Raw genomic sequence first — 16,574 nt, 5'->3', positions numbered from 1 at the left:
ATGGTACCAGACTAGGCTGTCCCAAAGTGACAGGACCACATGATAAATAAACAGAAAAATAGTCAACACTATACAGTGAAAAATATACTCTGCATTGAACATTAGATTGCTGAAGCTGGCAGTTATACTCAGCCAAATTCATTTTGAACCCAGTATTTATTCCTTTAAGCACTGTCACCAGGCCCACACATGGTCTACAAAAGGCATTACAGAGCAACCTATTTAGCTTAATACATAGCACACAAAGATTACAGTCTTACTTGTGTAATCATTTTTGACAGAAGTTTCTGAGCTACCTCTCTCTAAGCCTGCTGCCTGGGGATGTGAGTTTTTATAGGATAAACTGAAGTATCGCTACAGGGAAACTTTTAAAACAGCACAGTGTTCACCTAGCTTGAATTCTACACCCTGAATCCTACTATAACAACAGTTGCAGAAGCAGCAATTTGGTGCTAATTACCATTTTTTTTGTTTGTTTTGCAGCCTTTTGACATTATGGAGTTAAACTTCCAATTTCAGATTCCCCTTTTCACCAGACCCAAGTAAATGGACACAACCAACCAGCTAAAAATTGGTCATGTAGATGGGTTCTAGCACATGACCTTAAAAGGACTCAGACACTGATAGCCAAAATTATACCAAATCACACAATCACAGAATCGTAGGGGTTGGAAGGGACATCCAGAGATCATCGAGTCCAACCCCCATGACAAAGCAGCTCCTAGGACAGGTCACACAGGGAGGCATCCCGACGGGGCTTGAATATCTCCAGAGAAGGAGACTCCACACACCCCTGGGCAGCCTGTCCCAGGGCTCTGTCACCCTCACTGGGAAAAAGTTCTTCCACATATTGGTGCAGAACTTCCTGTGCTCCAACTTGAGGCCATTGCCCCTTGTCCTGTCCCCACAGACCACTGAGAAGAGGCTGGCCATTTCCCCGTGTCCCACACTTGACGTATTTACAAAAATTGATCAGATCCCCTCTCAATCTTCTTTTCTCCAGGCTGAACAGCCCCAGGTCACTCAGCCTTTCCTCACAGGGGAGATGCTCCAGGTCCTTAATCATCTTTGTAGCCTCCTCTGGACTCTCTCCAGGAGATCCTTGTCTTTTTTCATACCCAGGAGCCCAGAACTGGACACAATACTTCAGGTGGGGCCTGACCAGGGCAGAGTAAAGGGGGAAACATGTCCCTCTTGTTAATTATTATTTACACAGATTTAATACATTTTATCTTACACAGACGTATAAATTTTACCTGCTTTGCAACATTACAGAAATGGAACCGGCTTCCCTGTTACTCTCTACTTATCCCTAGGCTACTACTAACCCTACTGTACAGCTTATTTCCTATTTTACCATGTGAGTTTTAAATAGGCAGAGTATGTCCTCACTGGCATACAGTGAAGAAACACTTTGAAACAGAGAGCACCACTGTCAACATTTCTCAAAAAAGCAAGTCTTACTGACTGGTGTTAGAAGCAAACAGGCAAATTTCACCCAACAAGGAGAACGCTCGTTAGTCTTACCTACTGCAGCAACATTCATGTCTGACCTAAAAGGTAACAAACACAGGAGGTGGCCCTGAGCAAGCCGAAGGAGACACCAGATGGAGATGATGCTCTTGTCACCTCTCCACTATGAGCATGTCAAAGACTCAGTAATGGAGGCTCAGAAAATAATCCAGTGAGACTGCCTTTGCTGCTTCCATAAATTGTATTCTCAACAGAGGCAGTGTAAACTAATACATGTTAACCAGACACCACTTTGGCTCTCCGCAGCCTATGCAGGGAGGCCAAGCACCATGAGGGAGCTGGGCTGGCTGTGTATCTCCTGCCTTGGCAGTTAGGGAACAGCACCTCACCAGCACGGGGTGCCATTCCATTCCTTTGGAGGTTGCAAAAATTAGTGGTATGTTTTAGTCATTTCTATAAATAGCCAGTTCTCTGCTGGTACGACCATTTCATGAAATACTTTTACTTAAAGCCTCTATTAAAGACTATTCCAAAGTATCAATTTAATTCTCTCTGTGAGTAACCAAGACATGGGTCTTATATGCTTTTACCAGGAAAGGTCATATCCAAAGACCTTACGCTCCGTAAATGCAACAGAACAAATTAATTCTACATCAACTACTCTTCCATAACTTAGAGCTTGGTAAATGGAGCCTCACCTGAGGACAGCTGCTCCTGTGCACACCTCTCGCCTGAAGACCGAAGCAGCTTATATCCCGAAGAGAGAGGGGTAAAATGCCTGAGGGCTCATTTCTGTCGACAGCCAGAGCTGTGGTATTTGAAGCATCCAAGTTAAGGGGTTTCTAAGGTTTCAGTAAATACAAAGAGGCTTGTCGGATGGGTGTACTGGTATGGAGTCAGTGCACGTTTCTTGACTCCCATAAGCTGATAGGAAGCAAGAGGAAAAAAAGGGTTTAGAACTTGGGATTTCAAGTTCTAAAATTTTAAACTTCACTACCTGGTACTACTGTGTCACGGTAACTCTGGTGCCTCGAGCGGCACGGAATTTTATTCTGCCTGTATCACTATGGTTAAAAGTCTAACACAGCAATGAGCTGCTAAGGCAGCTTTGCAGGACAAAGCTTAGCAAGTAGCCCCTCAGCAGGGGATCACAAGGATAAGGGTACTTGGGAAGAGTCCAGTGGTTAATGAAACATGCTGAAGTGCCTGAAGTACTGCACGCTTGGCTTTGCAGGGACCCTTTGCTGACTTTCCCATAGAGCTAAAGCATCCCAGTGAAGTCACAGTGGCAGTCACCTTCACACTGCTCCTGTGAACTGCCCTCATCACACCTGCCTTGTGGTGACGGTTCTGTTTTCATTTACATCTTCCACCCCCAGCAGCAGGCAACTTCCTCGCGTAACTCTGTCTAGTGGTCTCAAACCCACTTCCAGACTGCAGGCTCCGGGCTTCCAACCTCCCACAGCATCCAGCCCTTTAGCACAGGGGAGAAGAGCAGATTAATGAATTGGCTGGTGCACCACAGTGCGAGTAGCAGCCTGCAGCCTTATGCATACCTTCTCTTGCCTTTTGGAGATGCCAGTATGTCAAAACCTGTTACACACAGCATGCAGAAGTCTACTGACTCCGATACCACCACATCTTTTCCTCATCTAGGAGGACTGGAGTCAATTCTTCCCTTCCCCTCTCCTGTAAATTCATATAGAAAATAACAAAACATTATTGGCACAATATATTAGTTGACTGCAATAAATACGCAGTGGCCACTACTACTTTGCTGTGCAAGTCATGGGGCGTGATTATACACAACCAGGGGCAACGTCAACCACCTTCACTGAAAGCCAAAGGATCTGACCTCACTGAGAGCTGTGGGTGCTCCACGCTCTAAGGGAGCACGACATACGGCCATACACAGCAGCCAGATGAGGAAGCACCAGCAGATGGTGTCCCAGAACAGATACTGTATCATCTCCTGGGGTTTGCTGAGCACCACAAGCTGGCTCAACCTCAGCAGAAATGGCTTCCTCTGCACAGTGCTCGGCACAGTGCTCTGACTGTTTAGTGTCCTTCAAACTTAGGAGCAGACAATTTCAGTTTCCATAATTATCAATTTCCAAAGTAGCAATTCACTTAATTTAAAAAAAAAAAACAACCCTTCTATTAAAAAAAAAATAATAATGACAGGAAAAGCTCACAAACAGCAACGTTCCTTTACAAGAAATCCTTCAGAGAATATGACTAATGTACCTGTACTTTTTAAATATAATAAAACATTGAGTCAAGGCCTACTCATTTTCTTACTCTGATCTTTTTCTTTTGTTGTTTTCTCTTTACAAATTTTCAATCATTTTCTGGATGGAAAAAAACATCAGCTTAGTTTCTGAACACAAGTCAAAGTCCTTTTACTCCTACTTAGAATTCAGGATTCTCACAAGTGCTGCAGTGCAAGAGGCCCCATGTACCCCTCTGTCCACAGCCACAAGAGAAATGCCTCCCATTGCCTGCACACTGCAGGACACATCTTGAGTTCTCCCACACCCAATGAGCTTGATCCTGCTGGTGGTCTGTTTTGTAGTGGTTTCTCTTCTCCCTTCTTTACGTCTATAGATTTGCAGAGAACGCCCAGACACACATGGATTTAAAGTTAATGACAAGAAAGGGGCAAACTATTTTCCATGTCAGCCATTGCTGGTGTGCAAAGGAGTTGGTCTGTGAGGTCCTAATCACAGGTACAATGACAGTGACCTGAAGTATATTTTAGTATGCTTTAAAATGCTCAAGATTAGTACCCTCTACTTCCTCAGCATTTTAGGCATTCCATGTGATTGTGAAAACAGTAAATTGCATAGAATAAGGAATACTAAAATAGTATTAACATGGAGAAAGAAAGAACTCAAATTTTACTGATTGGTAACTTCTTTCTTGTGCAGACGTGCCCTAAGGACTTCAAGCTCGTATTTTCTGAGAACAGTCAGATCCACTGAGTAACAAAAATCCACTCACAGAATCGTAGGGGTTGGAAGGGACATCCAGAGATCAGAGTCCAACTCCCCTGCCAAAGCAGGTTCCCTAAGATAGGTCACACAGGGAGGCATCCAGATGGGGCTGGAGTATCTCCAGAGAAGGAGACTCCACACCCCCCCGGGCAGCCTGTCCCAGGGCTCTGTCACCCTCACTTGGAAAAAGTTCTTCCGCATGTTGGTGCGGAATTTCCTGTGCTCCAACTTGAGGCCATTGCCCCTTGTCCTGTCCCCACCGATCACTGAGAAGAGGCTGGCCATTTCCCCGTGTCCCACACTTCAGATCTTTATAAACATTGATCAGATCCCCTCTCAGTCTTCTTTTCTCAAGGCTGAACAGCCCCAGGTCACTCAGCCTTTCCTCGTAGGGGAGACTACAAGTTGTCACAGCCAGTCAGTATTTTTCTTCACACCCAGACCCCTCATGCCAGAGCCAGAGCCCTTCCCAGTACCAGCTTTCTGTCCAGCTACATCCACCGCTCTCCCCAAAGCCTTGGTGGCCCCAGCCACCACCTCTCCCATTGCTTGGAGCCAGCTGCCTCCCACCTCATTCTGTCCCCCAGTATCCTACAGGCATCCCTCCAAGTCTTTTATTGCCACTGCTCTTGCAGCATTTCCTCTTCCAGTCTCAGCTGTCCTCTCAATCTGTCACTACTACACTCCCATTACCTGAGTCTGCTCTCCTCTGCAGCCAGGACCTCAAAGAACACCATAAGTAGCGTACGAATAGCTTGTATTTCAACTCACGGGCCTCCAAAAAAACTGAACAAAACTTTTTCCTGGTACTAAACCATTTCTGGGGAGAAGGGAACTGAAAGGAAACCTTAAAAAAAAAGTAAAACTCTTTAGAAGCTAAAAAGGTTTAGTTCTGTGCAACAGACTACTTAAAAACACTACTAAAGATTAACGCAAAATTTAAATATGAAGAATTAACAATTCCTGTGAACACTGTTAAATTTTCCTCCAAGAACCTAGATGTTGAAAAGAATTATCATCCCCATTCCACATACAATGAAGTTAAGACACCGACAACTTATATTGGCTGTATTCTTACACAGATGGCAGAAACAGCAAAAAAAAAAAATCTAGACCTTTCTGTTTTAACTATATTACCACATGTTCCCATTCCAAATTCCAACGTGCCTACAAGCCTGTTCCAATTTCATTATTAAAACTGACAGCCCCCTTGATAAAAGCCATCAGTTTTGAAGTGAATAGTCTTAAATACAGGAATTTCCCAACAGCGTGCTATTTACAGAAACTCATATGCTTCCATGTGAATGAGACAACAGCACATCACAGACACAGCAACACACCCTCAGAGACCGCTGCCATCTTATTGATTTTGCTGCTGGTACTTCAGAAACCACTTTCGCCTCCGTCTCAAATTCTGCATGTGGAAAACCTCTGCTAACTTTCTCTGCAAAACACATTAAAGGGTACCAAACAACACTGCTTGTTGAGAATCAGGTATTATTACAGAACAGCAGGAATAAGAAGCTACCTGCACACCACAAACGTCAGTTATACGATGGTTGAACTCAGCAGTAAACACAACTCCTTTTGTAGCAGCAGCTAAACTACATGGCTACAGCACCGGTTCATTTTCCTCCTAACATTGTGTGTTCAGTAAACACACAGAAAGTTTCTTTCTTTTCACTTTTGCAATTTCCAGTTTTAATATCATATGGGTCACGTTATTTTCAGTTCCCCATGAATAAAATAATAATCCTTGGGGGGGAAATGAGTGAGCAAATGAACAGCTATAGAGTTATTAATGATGGCTTTGCTAACATTTCTGTTGAATATTTATATTTCCTGTTTAACATCGGAAATTTGTCTCCCCCAGATCTTAGTTTCAGTCTTGGTCTTTTTCTTAGGCATTTAAATGGAACCTTTTGACATTTTTGTTTAGCCATGTGTATCTAAGATTTGTGGAGGCACAGCAATAACAGCGCTCTGCGAGGCGCATCGTGAAATACTCCGGTTTCTCTGAACGTAGCACTTCAGTGCACAGATTTTCACAGATAACACCCTTCGCTACACTTCAGGCATTAACTTGAGAGCTGTCTTGCAGAGACATTTAACAAAGGGATTTCCCCTCCCCTTCCCTAGGCACTAACCATGCCCTACCCCAGATAGCAGCGATCAATGCCACAACCCCTGCATATAATGTCATCTTGCACTGAATCAGGATTCAACACAGAGAACTTTGCAAGGAAGATTGTGACTCTACTTGTTAGGGCTGTGATCTGACCTTTGGACCGCAGTGCTTTCTTCCCCCCTTTTTAAACTATGACTGTGTGGACTCTCCCCTGTAAGGGCTCAAGAAAAAAAAGTTTAATAGTCATGAGTAAACTACTTAATCACCACACAAGTGATTTAATAACCACTTGTTAAATTTTACAGGGATAAAGAAACCAAGGTTAAAGAAATTAACTATTTAAGGAAATGTATGGTTAAAGAAACTATCTGTAACTAAGAAAAAATCCTGTATCTACTGGAGTCCCTCAGGGGTTGGCACTGGGACCTGTACCACTCAATATATTCACTGATGACCTGAATGAGGGAAGAGAGTGAACATCAGCAAGTCTGTTGATGGCATAGAACTGGGAGGGGTGGCTGGCACCGTAGAGGACTGTGCTGCCATTCAGTGAGACTGAAACAGGCTGGAGAGCTGGGCGGGGAGAAGTTCAATGAGGTTTAACAGGGGCAAGTGTGGGGTCGTGCAGCTGGGGAAGAACAGCCCCAGGTACCAGTATAGCTTGGGGACTGGCCTGTTGGAGAGCAGGGTGGGTGAGAGGGACCTGGGGGACAGCAGGATGGCCATGAGCCAGCAATGTGCCCTCTTGGCTAAGGCAGCTGATGGCATCCTGGGGTGTATTAGAAGGGGTGGGGTTAGTAGGTCAAGAGAGGCCCTTCTCCCCCTCTACTCTGCCCTGCTGAGACCACACCTAGAACATTGGGTCCAGTTCTGGGCCCCTCAGTTCAAGAAGGACACAGAACTCCTTCAAAGAGTCCAGTGCAGGGCCACCAAAATGATGGAGTGGAGCACCTTCCTTATGAGAGGCTGAGGGAGCTGGGCCTCTTTAGCCTGGAGGAGGCTGAGGGGTGACCTTATTAATGTTTATAAATATGTAAAGGGTGAGAGTCAGGGGGATGGAGCCAGGCTCTTCTCAGGGATGGCTAATGACAGGACAAGGGGCAATGGGTGCAAGGTGGAGCAGAGGAAGTTCCATGTGAATGTAAGGAGGAACTTTGTCACTGTGAGGGTGACAGAGCACTGGGACAGGCTGCCCAGAGAGGCTGTGGAGTCTCCTTCTCTGGAGACATTCAAACCCCTCCTGGATGTGTTCCTGTGTGATTTAGTCTGGGTGATCCTGCTCTGGCAGGGGGGTTGGACTAGATTATCTCCAGAGGTTCCTTCCAACTCTTAACGTTCTGTGATTCTGGGAACAATCATCTAGCCATACAGTAGAAAATGCTCTGAAAGCAATGTCAGTAAGACAAGACCTAGGCCGAGAAGACAGCAGCAGCGCATCTCTAGCCAACCTGGATGAGGTGTAAAGCTCTCAGTTTGAAAAAACCCTCTGATGGTCTGAAGGTGGATCTATACAATTAGCTGATCCGGTACAGTATGGGTGGCTTCAGTGCGCATAAGAAATGTGTAGCACACTCAGCAGAGTTATTCTACATCTATTTTAACATTATGCAAGTACTCCTGGGTAGTCAGAACCTGTCTCACTCTCAAGGTAACGCTGCTCAAAAAGAGGTTTGATAGCCAAGGCAGAAAACTCATCTTCCTCTCTCCATCTTCACTGCCAAGTCTCAGGACATCTCCTTGGAAAAGTGTGCGCTACCAGCTTTCAAGCTGAGCCATAACGAGTGCAAGACCCAGGGAGAGGCAGGCAAGAGATCAAACACAGACCTTAAAATCACCAACCCTTATGGAAAAAGCAGTGAAGTGTCACTGTAAGAACTTTTCTGAGAACCAATACTCATTTTTTGTACCCCTTCTGCATCAAAACCCTCTTCATTAAACTATCATGTACCTTTCCTTCCTTTTGGGCTACAACCAAAATTTAACCTTGGCCCTCGAGGGAGATACATCCCTGATTCCTACTTTTAAGAGCTGTTTATCATCAATTCCATTGGGGAAAAACCCTAGACCCAAAATCAAGAGATATTTATACGATAAGTGCTCCAAAGCTGTACATCAAAAAGATGAAACAACTCATCAATGCATAACACTTGTTGGTTTCCATAAACTCAGGATTAGACCTGGATTATGCAGAACTAGGCACAAAGTTCCTGCAAAAGGCAGCAGTGAAATTTCACTCTCATTTACTCACAAAGATTAAAGCACGAGTCAGCAACTTCCCCAGGCAACGGGGGAGGCAGTGTCATAGCTAGAGTGACAACATGGGAGTCTCTAAACCACATGCCTACTTAAGGTCATAGTTCACCACACAATGTAATCCTGCAAAAACCTATGAGCACTGGACAGAAAGGAAGAAATTAATACACAGTTGTCTAGGAGAAAAGGAAGAATTACACTATACACCAAACTAAACACGCAGGAAGGGAAAAACGCTGCATTACCACAAGCTGGGATATACCATAGAGCACAGGGGGAAACCCCTACATGCAATGTATGAATCACTTTTGTCAAAAATGAAATCAGAACCCCAACCACAACAGGTATTCTGCATTGATCCTAACTTTTTTTTTATCAAGCTGATAGGAAAGGGGGTCAAAACTGCTATTGCTTCTTGCGCTGTACGAGAAATCTAACTCAATTATGCAGAATTTGGACATTAAGTTTGTGAGATACCAAGCCATCAGTTTTAGCACTGGAAGATATCCTGAGATTTGGAATAATAAGGATTTGCAGTGAAAATTTCAGACAGACTGTGTTCTTGGTGGTTAAGTCAAGGACAGACAATTGGCATAAAATTAATGAGAAAAAAACCCAAACCAAGAACAATTCAAAAAACATTAATTGTATTAGAGCTACCTACATCACCTGGATCAGAAGCCCTCAGCCCTCCTCTCATTCTTTTGTTTACTGTCTCACATTTGGTTGTGAAGCCACAGGCACTGCCACTCTCTGTGGTCCCTACATACCAACATAATTTGAGGTGCATTTGGAACATGAAGGAGAGTATTTCAAGACTCACAGAATCTCAAGGTTGGAAAAGACCTTTAAGATCACCGAGTCCAACCATTCCCATCCTATGCTAAACCATATTCCTGAGCACGTCATCTGCCTTTTGTTTAAACACAGCCAGGGATGGGTGACTCAACCACCTCCCTGGGCAGCCTGTTCCAGGCCCTGACAACTCTTCCAGTGAAGAACCTTTTCCTAACATCTAATCTGACTCTACCCTGACACAGCTTGAGGCCATTTCACCTGGCTGAAGAGACCATCACCCACCTCTCTACAATCTCCTTTCAGGTAGTTGCAGGCGGTGATAAGGTCTCCCCTCAGCCTCCTCTTCTCCAAGCTAAACATCCCCACCTCCCACAGCTGCTCCTCCAACGACTTGCCATCCAGCCCCTTCACCAGCCTGGTTGCCCTTCTCTGGACTCGCTCAAGGACCTCAATGTCCTTCTTATGGTGAGGAGCCCAGAGCTGGACACAGCACTCGAGGTGCGGCCTCACCAATGCCGAGTACAGGGGCACAGTCACTTCCCCAGACCTACTGGCCACACTATTTTTGATACAAGCCAGGACGCCATTGGCTTTACTGGCCCCACTGCTAGTTCATACTCAGTCTGCAGTCAACCAACACCCCCAGGTCCTTCTCTGCCTGACAGCTCTCCAGCCAGTCTCCCCCAAGCCTGTCGTGCTGCAAATGGTTTTATTTAATAATGCTCCCGAACACAGCTGCAAAAATGGTCTGCAAATCAGTACATCGTGAGCAGTCAGGCTAGCCACCACCTGTCACAGTACTGGATAGGATTCAAAGAGGTGCTTTTAATATTGGAAGATGTAGCCTATGAGATGACAGAACCTATCTCCATGCTCCTGTTAAAATATCTCACCAGCATGCTGCATTCCACACTCACACCACCCATATGCATATCCACTTTCCAAATGAGCTTCCTGAAATCACAGGCATTAAATAGCATGAGATATGCTACAGTGTTTTATTTCACAGACAGAAACATTAAATTTAAAGTACTGAAAGACTCAAGTTGTGAATCTTCACCTGCAATTCAATTCTGATTTCCCCTATGTACCAGTCCTGCATTACCACTGCCCTATGCATTATCAACTCGAATTTCTCAAAGTAAGAGGGCTCTTCCACTGATCTGGCAACACAGTCAAAGTCTAGGTTTAAAAAGCTAAATGTCTCATTGTCACACCTAAAAACAAAACAGCGAATGGAATCTTGGATTAAAAAGGTCAGAGAATCCCCTGACATAGTCTAGATGTTGGCATCCTAAGAAGTGACACCTTCCCAAGAACTCCCTTCTTCCTTCCACTATGTATGCTTCTTGCCTCTGTTTCTTTGGTTTAGGAAACGGTTGGTCAGTTCATCAATACATTTTTCTCATTTTCTTTAATGCTTATTGAGAGAATTTCAAGAGATTTTACTGTCTAATATTATCAGGTCATATTGACTCTCTTTTCCAAAGCATATTATCACTTGCCTCTCCCATCAGGGGAAGTCATTTTCAGCCATGAAGTTTTTTACCGCCCCAGATCTCCAAAACTAAACCCATGTCACCATAAAGGAAGAAAATCGCCCACAGATATTTATAATTCCATCAACTCCAATCTTCAGATGGATACTTCAGTGCTGGCAAAGAGTGAGTTTTACACTCCATAACCAATTACAGTATCCTGACAGGATCAGGAAGAACCATCAGCATTAAATATCCGATGGTAATTTCATGTCAAAATATGGAAAAAAAAAAAAAAATCAATCACACCACTAATCCTTGGAATAGGAGATGTTTCACAGAGGTAATGTTTCATTTCCTTCTGGAAATGTCAAGAGCTTTCCCTGGGGCACTCAAAGACTGAGGCTGATCAAAGCCTCCTATTTCGCACAGAAACTGATTACCAGAAAAGGCTTCTCCAAAGCAGGGATTAGGAGCCAGCAGCAAAGTCTGCTGCTTTATTTTAGTATCTGGCTCAAGTCTCTACACCTCAATTAGGAACAAATGGCTTCCATTACACCACTCTGTTCATTAACGGCTAAAAGAATTATTTGCAATAAAAAGAAAATGTTATATAAATCCAGCATAAAAGTAACCGCAGATTCCTAGAGTAAAAATAATGACAATTCTGCACACTGACTTCTCAGTCTGAGACAAAGACACTGCTAAGTCCTTTTATTATTACTGCGACAACACGTGGGAGCAGTTTCATGCACTGAGCACCTCAGGTGCAACTATCCCTGAAGCATCCAAAATATTTACACCCCATTTGTATTTGCAGTACTAATAGGCACCAGATTGAAGTCCTGTCCTTTGCCATTTTCCACAAGTGGAAGGTGTTATTCATGTTATCTGTCTTCACTGTATCTTTTCTTTTCTGGTCCATCCCATGTTCCCCTCTCCCACTCTGGTTTCCCTTCCGCGCAGCGCTGCGTTCCAGAAAGGAACACCTTAACATTTGGATGTAAATGTCAGGTCTGTTCCACTGACAGCTCGTCCCTAGACAAAAGGATGATTAGGTGATTAGAGCCTAAGCAAGCCACAGTCATTTTTATACTTGTTTCAGTGACTGGTTTTCTCTGCGGTTAAAAAGGGAACTTTTCACTGATCACAATTCCCCACTTTATCTCATGGAAGCCAGCCTCTCACGGGTGCTGTACTACTGATATGCTAATCCTGAAGAACAAATCCAAAAGGTGGGTTTTTTAAAGCTTCAAAGTTGAACAGGCACAAAATGATAAATTCAAGAGCCTCTCTGTTCCTATGCATTTCTACCAAAATGTTTGTATTACTACAACTTTTGAACCTGGATCTGAACAGGGTGCAGGGACAAAATGCTTACTCTCACACATTTGGTTATGGAAGATATGACTGAAGTTGCTATGATGCATTTGCCACCAATAAATCACTGTCAATCTTTCCTTCAGCAAGATATGGAAAGTAAAAAGTACAGTAATTTGAATAATGGTGGGAAGACCAATACCCAAGCAAATTTCTGCATCACTTTTGCTTCCACTGCCAAATTTGTCAATAAGAAAGTCCAGAGACCAAGTCAGAAGTCAGCACTAAAACTTCACTTCACTTTCCACATTATAGCCTACTGACCTTCATACCTAGCAACTGAAATGGGGAACCACCCAAAATAAGCCTGTACCTTGGGCAGAACTTGTATGCAATTTAAACTTCTACTCTGTGGTTTAATAGACTTCTCATACTCTATCACAACTGCAAAAATAGAGCAAGAGAAGAATAAAGTCTAATCAGATCATTGTGGTCCTTTCAGAAACCTCTAACTACATGATCAAAGTTTCAATTTCCTGCACTTTTTAATACTGATGATCAAAAGTAAATGGTAATGTACAGGTATAATGAGGTCGCAGATCAAACGATGTTATGGTATTTGGATATAGCCCACTTTCCTTGGATAACAATCCACTGTATCAGAAAAGTGCAGTTTCTCCTGTGAAAACTAGCAATGTTCTTTCTGCTACTGTGCTGTTCAGCCCTGCCTCTCTGAAAGCTGTTCTCAAACTCCAGCAAACCTAGACGTGCAAGACTTAACACCTGAACCCTACTGACTGCAAGTTTTCCTGGAAATGTTATTACCTATCATTAATTAGCAGCAATAAAACAGTAGCTTCCCCCCTCCCATGTTTATAAAATTAACATAAAGAATTTGGATTCTCATCATGCTTGGGAATTATTCTTACATGAATAACAAAAAAAATAGTGCATGCATTTCAACAGAAAATATGGTTTAGGTCAAGTGTTTCTCCTCTCTCTTGCAATTTTGCCAGGTAAGTAGTCTCCACTGATTTGGAGTTTCACACTCCCAGTCTCCTAACTCCTACCAGCGAAACTACTCCCTCTGTTCCCAAGCAAATCTTGGAAAAACTTGCTTCTACCAAGATCCTCAAATTTTTCAGGGCATTTTATGATGCTCTTGAGGAACTAACGGGGTTTTCTGATTTCTCCATCTAGACTGAGAGGTGGGCATGAGCTGCTCCAGGTGCTATATTAATCGTCCAGATCACAACCTAGCTAGAATGCGCAGCATCTCCTTTCCAGCCCACACAACTGCATTTCCTTTCTGAGAAAACCAAGGTAGAGGAGGGAAGGTGACGCACATATGGGTCCTGCACGGGTAGAGCATCATGACGTGGCAGGGGCAGACATGCAGATTCAGGGGCATGTGCTCTTTTAAAACTGCTGCAGGATTTGCATTATGAAATACACTGTTACTATACTACAACATATCATTTTTTTTCTGTGTCACTATTTTTTTCATATACTTCATTTCCTTTCCCAGAATTAGGTGCATAGCATATCCTAGAAACTGCTATCTTGAGTAGAGGAATCATTTGGTAGCAGCTTTCTTTTAGGCATTCCTATCTGAGGACACCTTCTCCTTTAGCTCAGCTGCAAAGCTCTCTCCCTTTGTTTGCCCAAAGCTTATAAAAACCACTGTGCACAGATAAAAGGCAACCTAGCTATTCCCATGAGTCTCTGCTCTATATATTAGACATGACAAGCTTATTTTCAATCTCACAAATACATGTTCCATTGTTCTTCTGTACTCTGTTAGTACTCAGATGACAGCACCACACTCCTTTTGCTATCCCCATGGATTCCTCAATCAAGGAAGGCTTTCTCAATCAAGGACACCAGCCAAGCTGGGTCACAGAGCAGCTGCAGAAGGGGAAAAACTGGCAACACATACAAAAATGAAAGGAAAACACGCTTGTCATTTCACTGCAGAAAAGACTACAGAACATTACCAATACAACTGTGGAAATCACCTGTGCCAATCAAATAACTTCTCTAGCGATCCAGTAGCAAGTGCCCTTACCTCCCAACCACTGCACGGTAACAGCTGCCTGAACATGTAGTACAAAAGCAAGCCCATCATTCAGGTTGTGAGCCTGAGCCCAAATTCCTGTTATCCCAAGGGCTTCACGAACAGAACAAAATGACTACTCCTAACCTCAAGAGCAAGGCAGAAATTATATTAAGAAAACTAGAGAAGCAGCAATGGTAAAGGGCTTTTGCAGACACAGAATCACAAGGTTGGAAGAGACCTTTGAAGACCATCGAGTCCAACCATTCCCATCCTATGCTAAACCATATCCCTAAGTACCTCATCTACCCTTTCTTTGAACACATCCAGGGATGGTGACTCAACCACCTCCCTGGGCAGCCTGTTCCAGGCCCTGACAACTCTTTCAGTAAAAAATTTTTTTCTAATAGCCAATCTAAACCTGCTCTGGCACAGCTTTATGCCATTTCCCCTTGTTCTATCTCCTGTCACCTGGCTGAAGAGACCATCGCCCACCTCTCCACAACCTCCCTTCAGGTAGTTGTAGGTGGTGATAAGGTCTCCCCTCAACCTCCTCTTCTTGAGGCTGAACATCCCCCAGCTCCCTCAGCCATTCCTCATATGATTTGCCCTCCAGCCCCTTCACCAGCCTGGTTGCCCTTCCCTGCACTTGCTCAAGGACCTCAATGTCCTTCTTATGGTGGGGAGCCCAGAACTGCACACAGTACTCAAGGTGTGGCCTCACCAATGCCGAGTACAGGGGCACAATTACCTCCCTAGACCTACTGGCCACACTGTTTTTGATACAAGCCAAGATGCCATTGGCCTTCTTGGCTGTTCGGGCACACTGCTGGCATATTCAGCCTGCTGTCAACCAACACCCCCAGGTCCTTCTCTTCTTGACAGCTCTCCAGCCAACCTCCCCCAAGCCTGTCGTGTTGCATGGGGTTGTTATGTCCCATGTGCAGCACTCTACACTCTCCCATGGAATCTTATTAAGCAGCTTCCTGAACAGACCAAAGTCAGCCCTACGGAAGTCCAAGGTGCTTGTTCTGGTGTCTCCCTTTCTTACTTCTCCCAGTACTAAGAATTCTATCAACTCATGATCACTATGCCCCAGGCATCCTCCAACCTTCACATCCCCCACTAGGCCTTCTCTGTTTACAAACAACAAGTCCAGCAGGGCACCTTCCCTGGTGGGTTCATTCACCAGCTGGGTCAGAAAGTTGTCTTCCAGACATTCCAGGAACCTGCTAGACTGCTTCCTTCCTGCTGTATTGTACCTCCAGGAGACATCCACTAAATTGAAGTCCCCAATAAGGACGAGGGCTGGTGATCAGACTTCTCCCAGTTGTTTAAAAACCAACTCATTGGCTTCCTCCTCCTGATCAGGTGGTCTACAGTAGACTCCCATCACTATATCTCCCTGATTTCCTTTTCCTCTGATCTTTACCCAGAGGCACTCAACCCTTTCATCATCATACTCCAGCTCCAGGCTGTCAAAACATTCTCTGACATACAGGGCTACCCCACCTCCTCTCTTACCCAGCCTGTCACGCCTGTATAGTTTGTAACCAGCAATTGCAGTACTCCAATCATGTGAATTGTCCCACCACATTTCAGTGATGGCAATCACATCATAGTCTCCCTTACTAACAAGGACTTCTAATTCCTCCTGTTTACTGCCCATGCTGCATGCACTGGTATAGATGCACTTCATCTGGTCTATTGATCTTGTTATGCTCCTCAGGGAAGCCTTGTTTTTGGTAATAGTTACATTTCTACTCTGAATTATCACACTACCCCCCAGATTGACTAGGCTGGCTGACCAGAGGTCACTGCCAGCACACCATTCCTCAATAACTTGACCACCACAACCAGTTTTTTTTCCATCTAGCCTGGCCCTGTCCCCCTCCCCCTTCTTATCTAGTTTAAAGCTCTATTAATGAGCCCCGCTAGCTTCTTTGACAATATCCTTCTGCCCCTTGTGGATAAGTTCTCCCCATCCCTGGAAAGCAAGGCTGATGAGTCTGAAGCTAGCCCATTGTCAAAGAACCCAAAGTTCTGTTTCTTACACCATGCTCTGAGCCAGG

The sequence above is a fragment of the Gallinula chloropus genome, assembly GCF_964237585.1.
Source record: "Gallinula chloropus genome assembly, chromosome: 4".
Lineage (NCBI taxonomy): Eukaryota > Metazoa > Chordata > Aves > Gruiformes > Rallidae > Gallinula > Gallinula chloropus.
The sequence above is the reverse complement of the archived record's forward strand: the minus strand, read 5'-3'. Positions refer to the sequence as shown.